The sequence below is a fragment of the Macaca nemestrina genome, chromosome 17 (assembly GCF_043159975.1).
Source record: "Macaca nemestrina isolate mMacNem1 chromosome 17, mMacNem.hap1, whole genome shotgun sequence".
NCBI lineage: Eukaryota > Metazoa > Chordata > Mammalia > Primates > Cercopithecidae > Macaca > Macaca nemestrina.
Window position 1 is genome coordinate 86,139,077 of NC_092141.1, and position 13,020 is coordinate 86,152,096.

Consider the following 13,020-nt stretch of genomic DNA (forward strand, 5'->3'; position numbering starts at 1 on the left):
TCTTTATTTCTTCTTAAAACAACAACAACAACAAACAGGATACACGTGCAGAATGTGCAGGTTTGTTGCATAGGTGTACGTGTGCCATAGTGGTTTGCTGCACCTACTGACACGTCCTCTTATGTTCTCTCCCCTCACCCCTCACCCCCAACCAACAGGTCCCAGTGTGTGCTGTTCCCCTCTCTATGTCCATGTGTTCTCATCGTTCAACTCCCACTTATGAGTGAGAACATGCAGTGTATGATTTTCTGTTCCTGTGTTAGTTTCCTGAGGATGATGGCTTCCAGCTTCATTCATGTCCCTGCAAAGGGCATGAACTCATTCCTTTTTATGGTTTCAAGGGGTTTGTTGGTTTGTTTTCTTTTCTTTTTCTTTTTTTTTTTTTTTTTTGAGATGGAGTCTCGCCCTGTCACCCAGGCTGGAGTGCAGTGGTGCGATCTCAGCTCACTGCAACCTCGGCCCCTTGGGTTCAAGCAATTCTCCTGCCTCAGCCTCCCAAGTAGCCAGGATTACAGGCACCCGCCACCACGCCAGGCTAATTTTTGTATATTTAGTAGAAACGGGGTTTTTACCATGTAGACCAGGCTGGTCTCAAACTACCAACCTCAGGTAATCCATCCACCTCAGCCTCCCAAAGTGCTGGGATTACTGGCGTGAGTCACCGCGCCTGGCCAAGGGGTTTGTTTTCTAACCAGCTGTAGAGGGTTGAATGTGGCTCCCCAAAAGATGTGTCCAAGTCCTAACCTTTGGTACCTGTGAACGCGATTTCATTTGTAAAATAGTGTTTTTGCAGATGTCATTAAGTTAAGGAACTTGAGATGAGCTCATCATGGATTTAGGGTCCGTAATGATCTCATTCCGGTGGCTTTATAAGAGAAAGAAGAGAGATTTGAGACACACAGGGGAGAAGGTAGAAGTGGAGACTAGCAGGAGGTGGCCACAAGCCAAGGGCAACCAGCAGCCGGAAGAAGCCAGAACGGACCTTCCCAGAGCTGCAGGAGGGAGCACAGCTCTGCCGACACTTTGGTTTCACCTCCAGAGCTTACAGCCTCCAGAACAGTGAGAGAATGAGTTTCTGTTGCCCTCAGGCACCCAATTCGTGGTAATTTCTTGGAACAGTGTGTCAACCGTGGGTGCTTCCTGAGCCTTGTGTGGTGAAAAGTTCAGAGCTGTACCTTGTATCCCTGGGGGTATGGAGGAAGGTCACGCAGGCTCTTGGTTTTGCGTTGGTGGTTTTTCCTTCCTGGGGCACGCCAGATCTCCCTGCTAATGTCCAGTAGGCAGCTGGGGGTCACCTCTTAGCACAAGCACAGCGCCTGACCAGAGGCCAAAGGGTGGGCGGGGGTGAGAGCTGACAGGTGCAGTGCCTTTTAGGACAAGTTATGCATTCACACTTGAGCATTTTATTTTTATTTATTTTTATTTATTTATTTATTTATTTTTTTTTTGAGACGGAGTCTGGCTCTGTCGCCCGGGCTGGAGTGCAGTGGCCGGATCTCAGCTCACTGCAAGCTCCGCCCCCCGGGTTTACGCCATTCTCCTGCCTCAGCCTCCCGAGTAGCTGGGACTACAGGCACCCGCCGCCTCGCCCGGCTAGTTTTTTTTTTGTATTTTTTAGTAGAGACGGGGTTTCACCGTGTTCGCCAGGATGGTCTCGATCTCCTGACCTAGTGATCCGCCCGTCTCGGCCTCCCAAAGTGCTGGGATTACAGGCTTGAGCCACCGCGCCCGGCCAAGCATTTTATTTTATTTTATTTTATTTTATATTATTTTATTTTATTTTATTTTATTTTATTTTTTTCTGAGACAGAGTCTCATTCTGTTGTCCAGGCTGGAGTGCGGTGGCATGATCTTGGCTTACTGCAACCTCCGCTTCTCAGGTTCAAGTGATTCTCCTGCCTCAGCCTCCCGAGTAGCTGAAAACACGGGTGCACCACCAGGCCCAGCTAATTTTGTATTTTTATTTTTTATTTTGTTTATTATTATTATTTGAGACGGAGTTTTGCTCTTGTTGCCCAGGCTGGAGGGCGGTGGCTCGATCTAGGCTCACTGCAACGTCCGCCTCCCAGGTTCAAGCGATTCTCCTGCCTCAGCCTCCCGAGTAGCTGGGATTATAGGCACACGCCACCAGGCCTGACTAATTTTTGTATTTTTAGTAGAGTTGGGGTTTCGTTGGCCAGGCTGGTCTTGAACTCCTGACCTCAGGTGATTCACCTGCCTTGGCCTTGCAAAGTGCTGGGATTACAGATATAAGCCACCACGTCTGGCCATACTTGGGCATTTTAAAGTTGAGTGAGTTTTCTGAATGTGAAGGGGTGATAGAGACTGTTGTGCCCAGCTAAGCCAGATGACCAACTCGCCATGCTCTCCTAACCCCTGGAGTCCATTTAGCTTATGTAGCTCATAATTATAGACAATGGTTTGCCAAGAAATTGCTTTGTATTTTTTTCAGCCTGTCTGTGCCAAGAGCCGTACAAATGAGCATTGGTCTTTTAATCATATTTTCATGTCGGTCTTTTGAACAATTTTCATATTGTTTTTCTGTTGGGGGAAATTTAAGATGGGGAAGGATTTATCTAAATATAGACGATGTTGCTGGCAACCAACTAGAGGGGTAGGCGGGACGATAATAATAATCTGTGTGTACAGAACATTCCGGAGGCAGAGCCGTAGGACGCCTGGCGGTGGGAAGCATTTACATAGAGCCTAACCATTTACAGAGTGTTTTCATCAACATTTTCTTATCCAAGCTTAACAACCCAGTGAAATTTTCTGACACCAAATTCCATCAACATCCAATTAGTTTTGTTTTTTTTTTTCCATAGGAGGAGGAGAACCCTAAAAGCTGCTTTGGGCTACTGAGGTGGCTCAGTCAGACCCACAGGTCCTGCCAGCGTGGGAGATGGAATTTTCACTGCAGTGTGAGGTGAGCACATGTGCTCAGCTGGAGGTCACACTGTGTATGTAGAACCTTCCAGGGCAGAGCTACAGGGTGCCTGGTTATGGGATGCATCCCAAATAAGGTATTGAACTGAAACCCTGTGAGTTTGAATCTCCTGGTGAAACAGGAGATTTGGGGGTCTGAAAGATCCTCTCTTTCACTCACATCAAGGAGGACGCGGGAGAGCTCCGGCCCCTGACAAGCCCCCTGTGTCTAAAGTTCTGCCCGCAGAACTGAAGGTGGGGGAAGGTTTTCTTTTCCACGGTTAGCCTTGAGACAATTGCTTTAACTAAATGGACTGAGGCTGCTCGACTGTTTATTCTTCATCCAGTCACGCCTTGCGATGCGGCCTCTGGTCTATACCCTGTTAGCGCTACATTCCTTCCTGGGGGTTAATTAAAAGCAGCAAGTCGAACCTCCCTCTAGTATGACCCGCAGCTGCACAGCCCGGGGACTCACTGCTGGACTTGCCAACCTAAGTTCTGGTCCCGCAAAGGAAAGGGAGTGCCAAGCAGCTGCATCAGTCGGTGAAGTGAGGGCTATATTTTGTGAAACAAACAAGCCAAAAAGAAGTATGATTGGGTAGGCTATTTTTATTTCTCTGAGTGGGAAGCTGAAAGGCTTGGGGCGCTCCTTTGTCACCCTAAATCTCATTAGATGCAGGCTGTGCTTCCTGCTGCAGAAAATCACCGCCTAAGCCAGGCCTCTTCCCTGGACTTGATGTCCTTGCTGGGTGACCCAAGGTACAGTGTGTCTAAAGGTGCCAGTGTAGGGTGGAGGGGTAGTGAATGCATCGTCCCCAAGGATGCTTCAGCTCAGCCCATGGCGGGGGGTGTGGTTTTTCTTTCTGTAATTAATATTTGTTTATTTATTTATTTATTTATTTATTTATTTATTTATTTGAGACAGAGTTTCGCTCTGTCACCCAGGCTGGAGTGCAGTGGCGCTATCTCGGCTCACTGCAACCTCCACCTCCTGGGTTCAAGTGATTCTTATGCCTCAGCCTCCCGAGTAGCTGGGATTACAAGTGCGTTACCATGCCCAGCTAATTTTTTTGTATTTTTCAGTAGAGATGGGATTTCACTTCACTGTATTGGCCAAGCCGGTCTCAAACTCCTGGCCTCAAGTGATTCACCAGCCTCGGCCTCCCAAAGTGCTGGGAAGACAGGCGTGAGCCACTGCGCCCAGCCTATTTATTTATTTTTGAGACAGGGTCTCGTTCTGTCACCCAGGCTGAAGTACTGTAGCATGATCACGGCTCACTGCAACCTCTCTCTCCCAGGGTCAAGTGAGGCTCCCAAGCAGCTGGGACTGCAGGCACATGCCACCATGCTCAGCTAATTTTTGTATTTTTGTAAAGACAGGGTCTTGTCATGTTGTCCAAGCTGGTCTTGAACTCCTGGGCTCAAGGGATCCGCCCACCTCGACTTCCCAAAGTGCTTGGTTTACAGACTGCCTAGGCTGACATTTGTTAAATGCACTCAGAATAAAGGCCTCATCAAAGGCTCATTTAGTCCAACCCAACAGATATTTAATAGGGTTCTAGAAAATGCCAGGTGCTATTAAAATAGGAGAAAATTAGTGACTATGGTACCCAAGCAACTTACATTCAACAGAAGACACAGATCCCATTCTTCTACAGACAGTCTAGTTTTAGCCAACCTTCCTTCCGTGGAATTGCGAAGTGCATGGGCCAGTGGAAAGAGGCATCAGAAAAGCCTTCAGAGAGGAGCTACATTGGGCTGTTGTGGAACTGAACAGGCTGTGTTTCAACTGCTAGGTGTCTGTCCTGTAGAGCAGGCTGGCACCTTGTAGGAAAATCCACGTTTCTGTAGTGGATCTTTCTTTTTTTGAGATGGAGTTTCGCTTTTGTTGCCTAGGCTGGAGTGCAATGGCGCGGTCTTGCCGCACTGCAATGTCTGCCTCCCAGGTTCAAGCGATTCCCCAGCCTCACCCTCCCAAGTAGCTGGGATTACAGGCACCCACCACCATGCCCAACTAATTTTTGTATTTTTAGTAGAGACGTGGTTTCACCATGTTGGCCAGGCTGGTCTCAAATTCCTGACCTCAGGTGATCCGCCCGCCTTGGCCTCCCAAAGTACTGGGATTACAGGCGTGAGCCACCACACCCAGCTGTAGTGGATCTTTCTATACTCCAGTGCTCACTGTGTTCAGAGTAAATTAAGGTGCTGAATAAATGTTTGTTGAATCCACAAAGGAATGAATAAACGAATAGAGTGGAGATGAATATAAAATCATTCTGGACAAACGGAAGTTGGGGATGAGATTTACAGAGGATCTTGAATGGTAGGCTTTGAAGTTTAACTTTAATTCTGTAGTCAATGTACTTTTTGCACAAGGGAATGAGTTTGTATTTTTGAGAGAGAATTCTGCTAGTAGTACGAAGGGTGTCCTGAAAGAAGGAAGACTCTTAGGTAGATAAACCAACTCGTTATAGGACTTTGCTTCTCCAGATTGAAATGAAATATTTTGGAAATATGGAAGGTTGGATGATAACTTTTGCAGATCCAACTTCTTGGCCTGAAGTTTTCCCAGGTCAGGAATGGTACACTGTGTTAGCTCAAGGCCACTGGATTATTGCCAGGGCTCAGTTAGGAAATTGTGCCTGTAGGGTGACCTGCATTTTCTATACTTTTTCAGGCTGGAAACTTTGCCAGATGGTCCATGTCAGGAGAATCAGTCATGCCCTGCAAGGCTGTCTTTACCTGTTTTACTACCAAATGCCAAAGTGGTCCCTTCCTTTATTAGGCCTTTATTCTGTGTGGATTTTTTTTTTCTTTTTCTGAGCTGGAGTCTGGCTCTGTCACCCAAGCTAGAGTGCAGCGGCGCAATCTCACTGCGCCCTCCACCTCCTGGGTTCAAGCGATTCTCCTGCCTCAGCCTCCCAAGTAGCTGGGATTACAGGCGCGCACCACCATACCCAGCTAATTTTTGCATTTTTAGTGGAAATGGGGTTTCACCATGTTGGCCAGGCTGGTCTCAAACTCTTGACCTCAAGTGATCCATCCACCTCTGCCTCCCAAAGTGCTAGAATTACAGGCATGAGCCACTACACCTGGGCAAGTCTGCGTGCATTAAACACGTATCTCCCCAGCACGGGCTCTGACATGTCCCTGTAACTGACTGAAGTGAAGCACACATGCCAGGGTGTATAAGGCCACCAGAAAATAAGGAGTAAGTGCCCCTGGGTCTCTTGGCACAGCCTAGATTATTAGCTGGCCCTGACTCTCAGCATTGTTTAAAGGGATTATTGAGCATTATCTCTTGTTTCTTTTGCTGTGGTAGTGAAGGGGTTGGGCTCTGGAGGGTGACATTTTAGTGTAAGATTGTTACTTGCCTTCCACTGTCTTTCTTGGAGTGACACTCCCCTAAACTATACCCCCAATCCTTTTTTTTTTGAGACAGTCTCACTCTGTCACCCAGGCTGGAGTGCAGTGGCGCGATCATGACTCACTGCAGCCTCAAACTCCTGAGCCCAAGTGATCCTCCCACTCAAGGATCAGCCTCCTGAATAGCTGGGAGCATAGGCGAGTGCCACTACCCCCGGCTAATTTTTATTTATTTATTTATTTATTTATTTATTTATTTATTATTTATTTATTTTGTAGATACAGGTCTCACTGTGTTCTCCAGGCTGTTCTGGAACTCCTGGGCTCAAATGATCCTCCTGCCTCACCCTCCCAAAGTGTTGGGATTACAGGCATGAGCCACTGCACCTGGCTGCAGTCCTCTTATGCCACAAATTCCCATGCTGCTTTTGTTACGGTGGAGAAGAGGTTGAGCTCTGGAGGCTGAAATTTCAGTGACTCCTAATATCGTGCTAAGAGCAATGGAGACGATACGGCCCAAGGACCCAGCAACAGCGCCCCTACCTCAGGTTAATCCTGCGGGGGGAGATGTCCTGCCACGATGCTTCTGCCCACCTGCCGGTGCCTGTGCAGGTGTGACCAGCCTGCTGATACCGCGTCCTGAGGTCAGCTTGAGGCGGCCAGGTGGAACGGCAGCTTCAGACTCAGGCTCCTAATGGCGGCTTCTCTGAGCAACTCAGTGTCTTGCTGTGAACTCTTGGGAATCCTGTGCTTCGGTCCCAAGAGCACCTGGTAAGTGTTGCCTTTACCCGGCACCCATCGAGGCTTCCATTCACGGAGAGAGGTGACAACAGACAGGTGAGGAGCGCTCACTAATAAAGATGCTCTGCACCAGGCGTGGTGGCTCACACCTATAATCCCAGCACTTTGGGAGGCTGAGGCGGGTGGCTCACATAGGTCAGGAGTTCGAGACCAGCATGGCCAAGATGGAGAAATCCCATCTCTACTGAAAATACAAAAATTAGCCGGGTATGGTGGCAAGCACCTGTAGTCCCAGCTACTCGGGAGACTGAGGCAGGAGAATCACGGGAACCCAGGAGGTGGAGGCTGCAGTGAACCAAGATCACGTCACTGCACTCCAGCCTGGGCAACAGAGTGAGACTCGGTCTCAAAAAAACAAAAAAGTGCTCTTGAAGCGAGGGGCACAGTCACAGTGTTTCGGAGTGCCCACTCTCCTAATTCGACTTTAAAGGGATCCTGTCTGAGGAAAACAGGAGGTGTGCTACAAGACAAGGGCAGCAGCCTTCTCTTCTTTGATGCAGCACTGTGGTCCCACCAACCTGCCTTCACTGTTTGTTACCTGACATCACTTACCTTGCCCAGCATTGACTCCATCCTGTTCAGCCTGTGGATGACGCTATTAGCTCAGAGAACAGAGAAAGGAGCAGTGCCACTTGAACACAACATGCAATACACAAACACTTTTTTGTTTTGGGGCACATGGTCTCTCTCTGGCACCGAGGCTGGGGTGCAGTGCTGCGATCATAGCTCACTGAAGCCTCAACCTCTTGGGTTCCAGTGATCCTACCGGCTCAGCCTCCCAAGTAGCTGGAACTATAGATGTGAGCCATCATGCCCAGCTAAATTTTAAATTTTTTGTTGAGGCCGGGCGCAGCGTCTCATGCCTGTATTCCCAGCCCTTTGGGAGGCAGAGGCGGGTGATCACTTAAGGTCAGGAGTTCTAGACCACCCTGGCCAACATGGTGAAACCCCAAATCTACTTAAACAAACAAACAAAAAATAAAAAAACTAGCTGGGTGTGGTGGTGCGTGCCTGTAATCCCAGCTACCTGAGAAGCTGGGTAGGAGAATCACTTGAATCAGGGAGGCGGAGGTTGCAGTAAGCCGAGATCCTGCCACTGCACTCTAGCCTGGGTGACAGACCAAAACTCTGTCTCAAAAATAAATTAAATAAATGAATAAAATAAAATTTTTTTTTTGTTGTCGAGACAGGGTCTCACTGTGTTTCCCAGGTTGGTCTTGAACTCCTGAGCTCAAACAATCCTTCCACATCAGCCTCCTAAAGTGCTGGGATGACAGGCGGTAGCCACCGTGTCCAGCTGCAAACAATTCTTATGTTCTGTTTTTGGTTTTTTTTGTAAAAAGATTGTGTCCTGTCACATTGGCTTGAGTGTTTACACTCATTGTCCCGGCTTCCATTCTCTCCTCAACCCACTGCTATCTATCTTCTGTCCCTGAAGCCTGGGGAATTCATGTCTAGCAAGGACGCCAGAGGTCCTCTTATTACCGAAGCCCAGGAGTTGTCTTATTTCTCCTTCTGTTACCCATCTTTTGACTCTGTTGACCCCATACCACTTGACACTGTTGGGGAGCAGGACATCACTTCTCTCTCCTGGTTCTCCTTCCACCTCTCTGCTTATCAGCATCCTTCCCTGGTTCTTGTTCAGCTGGAGTTCTTTAGAATTCTGCTCTTGGTTTTCTTTGCATCTGAGTGATACCATACTCCCACCAATAACGTCATTCAGCCTTGGGTATGTCCCTCCCTATTCAACTGTTTCTGCTCTGTGAGGCTTTCCTCAACTCCCCAGAAACTGGCTCCATAGCACTGTTCCTATTTCTCATTTCTAGCACTTATCACACTGTATATAGACTTCTTTTATTCTGAAATGCTCTTTCTTTCTCCTTCCTTCCTTCCTTCCTTCCTTCTTTCTCTCTCTCTTTCCTTTCTTTCTCTTTCTTTCTTTCTTTCTTTCTTTCTTTCTTTCTTTCTTTCTTTCTTTCTTTCTTTCTTTCTTTCTTTCTTTCTTTCTTTCTTTCTTTCTTTCTTGACAGTGTTGCTGTGTCTCTCAGGCTGTCTCTCAGACTGGAGTGCAGTGGCACAATCAGGGCTCACGGCAGCCTCGACCTCCTGGGTTCAAGTGATCCTCCTGCCTCAGCCTCCTGAGTAACAAGGACTACAGGCATGTACCACCATGCCTGGCTAATTTTTTTTATTATTATTGTTTGTAGAGATAGTGGTCTTCCTATGTTGCCCAGGCTGATCTGGAACTCCTGGGCTCAAGCAATCTTTCCAACTTGGCTTCCCAAAGATTGCGGGCATAAGCCATGTACCTCGCACCTCTGTCTCTCTCTCTCTCTCTGTCTCCTTCCTTCCTTTTCTTTCTTTCTCTCTCTCTCTCTTTCTTTCTTTCTCTTTTTCTTTCTTTCTTCTCTTTCCTTCCCCTTTCCTTTCTCTTTCTTTTTCTTTCTCTTTTCCTTTCTCTCATTTTTGCCCTGCCTTGCACTCCCTTTCCCTCCCCTCCCCTTCCTTCCTTTCTTTTTTCTTTGTCCTTCCTTCTTTTGAAATTTTTCAAACATACATTACCACTACATTTTAATAGTTTGATTATATCCTTGATGAGAGAGACTGTTAGTTGCCACCAATATCATACATCCTTTGCTTCTTTCTTAGCAACAGAACTCACAGTTTGTAGCTGGGTGTGTGGTCACTTGGCACAGGCTACATTTCCCAGCCTTCCTTGCTCTTCGGTGTACCCATGTGATTAAGTTCTGGCCAATGGGAAGTATGTATGTGTGCTTATGTGTGTGCACGCATGTGTGCGCGCATGTTCGTACATGCACATCATTTCCAAGGAAGTGTTCATCAGGGAAGCAGGTTTGCTCTTCTTCACCTTTTCCTCCAACTTGCTGGCTGGAGAGGGAAGACACATTGTGTGGATGGCAAAGTAGCAATACAGAAGGGGCCCGCGTTAGGCCATTCTTGAACTGCTATAAATAAATACTTCAGACTGGGTAATTTATAAAGAAAAAAGGTTTAATTGGCATTCTTAAGAGAAAGCAATAATTTCTTTTTTTTTCTTTTTTTCTTTTTCTTTTCTTTTCTTTCTTTCTTTTTTTTTTTTTTTTTTTGAGGCAGAGTTTCACTTTTGTTGCCCAGGCTGGAGTGCAATGGCATGATCTTGGCTCACCGCAACCTCCGCCTCCCAGGTTCAAGCAATTCTCCTGCCTCAGCCTCCCGAGTAGCTGAGATTACAGGCATGTGCCACCATGCCTGGTTAATTTTGTATTTTTAGTAGAGATGGGGTTTCTCAATATTGATCAGGTTGGTCTCAAACTCCCAACCTCAGGGGATCCGCCTGCCTTGTCCTCCCAAAGTGCTAGGGTTACAGGCATGAGCCACCGTGCTCAGCAACAAGAAAGCAATAATTTCTTAGTATCATTATATGTTCGAATAGTGCTTAAGAGGTTCCACAGGCTGTTCAGGAAGCATGGTGCTGGCATCTGCTTAGCTTCTGGTGAAGCCTTAGGGAGCTTTTACTCTTGGTGGAAGGAGAGAAGAGGGAACAGGCAGGTCACATGGCAAAAGCGGGAGGAAGCTCCAGAGAGTAGGGGGAGGTGCCACCCATTTTTAAGTGAGCAGATCTCATGTGAACTCAGAGAGAGCTCACTTATGGCCAAGGGGATGGCCAAGCCATGCATGAGGGATCTGCCCTGATGATCCAAATGCCTCCCACCAGGCTGGACCTCCAACACTGTGGATTACAATTCAACATGAGATTTGAGTTCAGACTATCTCAGGGCCTACTGTCCTGATGATGAGGAATAAGACCACCTGCATCCACACAGCTTAGCCAGCAGGACTGAGACCTAAGACCTCTGGGTCAGCATGACTTTCTATTTGATCCAGGAGATTCTTGTTCAGGAATATTAGACTGTAAACCAGTATGTGCCTTCACTGTTTGCCTCAATAAATTCATGAAAAAGCATTTATTATAACAAAGATTGCTCATCTTGGCAATTAACCCCCTTCTCTGAATGACAGTATAACCACTCAAGGGGTTCACCTTGCCTGCTGCCTAGAGAGAGCTGATTTATCAGGACAGGGGAATTGCAATAGAGAAGGAGTCATTCACACAGAGCTGGCTGTGCAGGAGACTGGAGTTTTATTATTACTCAAATCAGTCTCCCCGAACATTCAGGGAGCAGAGTTTTTAAGGACAACTTGGTGGGTGGGGGGAAGCCAGTGAGCCAGGAGTGCTGATTGGTCAGTGATGAAATCATAGGGAGTCAAAGCTGTCTTCTTGTGCTGAGTCAGTTCCTGGGTGGGGGGTCACAAGATCAGATGAGCCAGTTTGTTGATCTGGGTGGTGCCAGCTGAGCCATCAAGTGCAGGATCTGCAAAATGTCTCAAGCACTGATCTTAGGAGCAGTTTAGGGAGGGTCAGAATCTTGTAGCCTCCAGCTGCATGACTCCTAAACCATAATTTCTAATCTTGTGGCTAAAGTTAGTTCTACAAAGGCAATTTAGTCCCCAGACAAGTAGGAGGTTGGCGGGCTGGGCGCTGTGGCTCACACCTGTAATACCAGCACTTTGGGAGGCCGAGGGCGGCAGATCACGAGGTCAGGAGTTTGAGACTGGCTTGACCAACATGGTGAAGCCCATCTCTACTGAAAATACAAAAATTGGCCGGGCGCGGTGGCTCAAGCCTGTAATCCCAGCACTTTGGGAGGCCGAGACGGGCGGATCACGAAGTCAGGAGTTCGAGACCATCCTGGCTAACACGGTGAAACCCCGTCTCTACTAAAAAATACAAAAAACTAGCCGGGCGAGGTGGCGGGCACCTGTAGTCCCGGCTACTTGGGAGGCTGAGGCAGGAGAATGGCGTAAAAACCCGGGAGGCAGAGCTTGCAGTGAGCTGAGATCCGGCCACTGCACTCCAGCCTGGGCGACACAGCGAGACTCCGTCTCAAAAAAAAAAAAAAAGAAAATACAAAAATTAGCTGGGCACTCGCCTGTAATCCCAGCTACTCGGGAGGCTGAGGCAGGAGAATAACTTGAACCCAGGAGGCGGAGGGTTTCAGTGAGCCAAGATCGCACCACTGCCCTCAAGCCTGGTGGACAGAGTGAGACCGTTTCAAAAAAAAAAAAAAAAAAAGGAAATAAAATTTTTTGTGATTGGTTGATGTCTCAAGTCTGCTTTTTCTTCAAAATGTTTAATTGAAGTATAATACACATATAAAAGCTTGCAAATCATAAATGAATGTATGGCTCAACAAATTTGCCAGTCTCTTTTAATCTGTAGATTGACCCTTCCCCTCTTTTTTTCCTTTGGAATTTGATAAAGAATATATTTGTCTTGTACTGTTTCCCACAGTCTGTACTTTGCCAGTTGTTTTTCGTGGTGTCATTTAGCATGTTCCTCTATTCTGTACTTCCTGTAAATTGGTGGTTACATCTAGAAGTTCATCAGGTCAGGTCAAATTTTTTTTTTTTTTTTTTTGACACAGAGTCTTGCTCTGTTGCCCAGGCTGGAGTGCAGTGGCGTGATCTCGGCTCACTGCAACCTCCACCTCCCAGGTTCAAGTAATTCTCCTGCCTCGGCCTCCTGAGTAGCTGGGATTATAGGCGTCTGGCACCACTCCCGGCTACTTTTTGTATTTTTAGTGGAGAGGAGGTCTCACCATGTTGACCAGGATGGTCTCAAACTCCTGACCTCAGGTGATCCACCTGCCTTGGCCTCCTAAAGTGCTGGGATTACTGGCATGAGCCACCACGCCCAGCCTTAAAGCATCTTTTGAAGGTGGATGTGATTTCCACAAACAGGCAAAAGCCAGTCAGACTGAGTGTAGTGAATAATGTGGGTGACCAAGCTGGAAGATGATGGTTTAACGTGGAACACAAGGGGTGATGAGGCCATGAATGATTTGCTTGTGTGTCTGGTAAATTGGC

The 13,020-nt window shown here is 47.4% G+C and overlaps 1 long non-coding RNA gene across 1 annotated transcript in view; it reads left to right on the plus strand.

Annotated features, from left to right (window-relative positions):
• Positions 1-10,911, plus strand: part of LOC139359691 (uncharacterized) — a 17,937-nt gene extending 7,026 nt beyond the window's left edge. Inside the window, exons 2-3 of the long non-coding RNA XR_011616048.1 lie at positions 2,826-2,926; positions 6,571-10,911. This is a non-coding gene — a long non-coding RNA (uncharacterized lncRNA). The remainder of the gene's footprint in view (positions 1-2,825; positions 2,927-6,570) is intronic.
• Positions 10,912-13,020: the final 2,109 nt, after the last annotated feature.